General features: G+C 35.5%; 1 non-coding gene across 1 annotated transcript; it reads left to right on the forward strand.

The window, feature by feature from the left end:
• The first annotated feature begins 3,041 nt into the window (after positions 1-3,041).
• LOC142427211 (U1 spliceosomal RNA) lies at positions 3,042-3,204 on the forward strand. Its single transcript, XR_012780022.1, has one exon. It is a non-coding gene; the product is annotated as a U1 spliceosomal RNA (small nuclear RNA).
• The last annotated feature ends 369 nt before the right edge of the window (positions 3,205-3,573 follow it).

Consider the following 3,573-nt stretch of genomic DNA (forward strand, 5'->3'; position numbering starts at 1 on the left):
ATAGATAGCTATATACACACACAAGCATACATCCATAGAGATTTTTATCATTATCTCATAGCTTTGAAACAAGATAAAATCAAAGAATTTTTCCCCTTAATGATCAGATTTCTTCCACTACACTGAGTACTCAGGGTGGTTGCCTCTGACACAGAATTTAGGTGGATGTAGGGATAGTGTTTCTCTGAAGATCAAATGATGTCAGAGTCCTGCTTTCTGCCATACAATAGGATGAACAAAGTGCAACCAAGTAGCCTAAATACTAAGATGCCCAACTCATTTGATCAGACTTCAAGAGTATAAAAACCTTCAAGAAGAGAAACATCGAAAACTAGGTATCTAAATATGCAGGCCAATTATTCGGTTAAATGACTGAGGACGTGGGAAGGCAGCAAATTTGGGTAAATAATTGAACAACAACCCAACTCCATTCAGCACCTATCTTTGGTAGACAGAACTGATTTGAAAAACATAATTACACTTGCAATGAATGGTATCACAGTCTTCTTTAAACCATCATTTTTATTTTGTTCTGATTTTATCTCTTAAATTTCTTTGGAAGAGTCTATAGATAATATAAATAGGACTTGAAAACAGTAATAAGAGAATGGAGATGGCTCTTAGGAGCCATAGAGTCTTTTCCAACTCACGGTGGCCCTCTCCTCAACAGAAGGCAACATTGCCCGGTCCTGCGCCTTCTTAACAAGCTTTGTCATCTGTGAGCCCATTGTTTCAGGTCTGTGTCGCATCCCCATCTTGCTGGGAGTCTTTAAAGAAGTATTTCATAGGAAATAGTAAAAGATCATCCTGTTTCTAATTTTTTCAGCTATTTGAAGTTTTATTTCAGATTCAACGTATATACAAGTTTTATAAAATTACTGATAGTGGTCCTGAGAGATCTATTAGTGGATATTCTCAGTGCACTCTTGAGACATTAATCTATTCGCCTCAGAAACCTTTTTCAAATAAGTAACCTGGGGTACAACCCCCTTTAATTAGTTGAGGAACATAATTATTCTTCAGACTTTTCTTCCAATAATGCTCCTAGACAAAGCCACCCCAAACAATGTCTCTATCCACCACAAACAGCTTGTACATTAACTAATACTGTGAAAGTATAAAACCCTGACTCACACCTTTCCTGTCGTATTCCCTCTTCTGTTCAGATTTCCGCCTCTTGACCCATGTACAGATTCTGTATGAACACAGTGTTTTTCAAACGATTCTTCCTTTGTTATTTTTGACGTGCTCATTCCAACCACCAGTATTTATTATTTCACCCTGATTTCATGTTTTATCTATTTCGTACTGCAGAACTTGGTTAAATCTTCAATTTCTTCACCACTAGTGGTTAGAAGAAATTTTCATTATAGACATATTAACTCGTTGTCCTTATAGATACATGGTTCTTAATAAGCCTGGGTAGTATATCCATTATGTATTGGACTGCAATCTTCATGACCAGTAGTTCAAAAGCACCAGCTGTTCCAAGGGAGAAAGGCAGGACTTTCTATTCCCATAAAGACTCACAGTCTCAAAAACCAGAAGGGCAGCTCTACCCTGTCCTATAGGGTCTCTTTAGATGGCCGCCACTCAACAGCAATGAGTGAGTGAATGTAAGCAAGATGGTTACTATACTCTCAGTGTAGTACTGCAATAAGTATTCCAAAGTTTTTTTGACAATGACTGTGAATCCATTATTCTTAATCTTTATTTCCAGTGCAGTCGATCATATTATTTGCTTCAAAATGGCCCATACTCATCCATTTCAGCCCAAGAATGCCAAAGATAGATATGTTGAAATGTTTAATTACACTTTTCACACTTTCCAATTTTTCTATATTCATATTTCCCATTCTTCATTCAAGTAATTCATATTTATAGTTGTTTTTCTGCCTTTTAAATTGTGCCACGTCAGCACATGAGGTCCTGAACGGTTAGTCTGATGCATACCATTAGGGGAGATTCTGATCAGAGGAGGCTGCTCTTCCTGCATTGGATTTTGAGTCCCTTCCCCCTAAGGGGCTCCTCCTGCAGTGCTCACGGAGACAGTGCCTTGCTGTCCTTTGTGAGGCGTCCATTCATCAATTGTTTAAGGAGGTGACTGGGTTCTTCTTAGACTCTCTTTGTTTAGAAACTGCTGATGCCTATCTCTCTCTCGGGTTATTCTGCTAATTTCAAATACCAGGGGAATAGCTCTAGCCTCACAGTAGAATGCCTGCTACTACAGGTGACAGATTGACAAGGGAGTAGTATAATCTCACTGTATTCTCTATTTTGTGACCGCTGACTTACTGGACAAAGAACATCCTTTCAGCATTTGGTTTAGATATTTAAGTCAATCATGAATACTCTACAGATAATACAGAAGATATAATTTTCCTCATAGTGGAATTTATAACACACCACTATTGATGAATTAGAAGGCACAGGTAACATTGGAACCAAAATCTGCTCTAAATTTTTAAATGCATGCCTATTTCTTTTAGAACTCATAGAGAAAAACTACATTTTACCCTCTTACTCTGCTTCTATACAACAATGCCATTCTCTTTCCTCAGGACATTTTATTCTTTGGATTAAGAAAATATATTCACATTTGTTTTAGGCAGCATGGCTTTATAATTTGTGTAATATAAGAATAAGTAAACTTAATTAATCTAAAATAAAAGCATAAAATATGATCATATAACCTGAAAGGATGCAAATTTAAACATGATTTATCTAAAAGTTTCATAGTAAATATCTATCAACATTGCTCATAGGCATATTATGCTAATAATTTAGACATATATTTCCTTATATTTGTATTTACTTTAATGACCATGATAATCTCAAACATTCTTTATTTTTATTATTTTTTAGAAACATCAACAATCAATTGGTTAATTAAATGCACGATGCCTAAAATTACATTTTTTAAATGAGTATATAAAATATTTTAATTCCTGACATATTTTAGGGGTTAAATTTAATATATTTCATTTATAATGTCTACAAATTTTGTTTTATTAAAATGTAGTAAAATTTTTAAGGCATGCATACTTACCTGGCAGGGGAGACACCATGATCACAAAGGTGGTTTCCCGGGGCGAGGCTCACCCATTGCGCTCCGGATGTGCTGACCCCTGAGATTTCCTCAACTGTGGGAAACTCGACTGCATAATTTGTGGTAGTGGGGGACTGTGTTCGTGCTATCCCCTGTAAAAAACAAAATTCTAAGGCATGGACAACATCCTAGGTGTTTGTTAAGTATATGTCATTCTTCTAACGATGGCTTCTGTATCTTCCCTGATACAGTTTTCTGCAATATGTAAAGTCTATGATGTTAACTACAATATTAAAATGAAATCTACATGCTTGTTGAGGTGGGAGTACCAATGAAATATTATATACGCAAGGATTACCTTATATATTATATATTTCAGATGTTTTACATATACCAGATATTTTACACATATCAATTTATTTAACCCTAATTCATAATAATCCTAGCATCTCTATTTCATGGATAAACACTTGGAAACTTGAGGATGCATAATTATTCATGCTCCAGCCAATTTTGTCACCTAA

Source organism: Tenrec ecaudatus, chromosome 14, assembly GCF_050624435.1.
Source record: "Tenrec ecaudatus isolate mTenEca1 chromosome 14, mTenEca1.hap1, whole genome shotgun sequence".
In the NCBI taxonomy this organism is placed as follows: domain Eukaryota; kingdom Metazoa; phylum Chordata; class Mammalia; order Afrosoricida; family Tenrecidae; genus Tenrec; species Tenrec ecaudatus.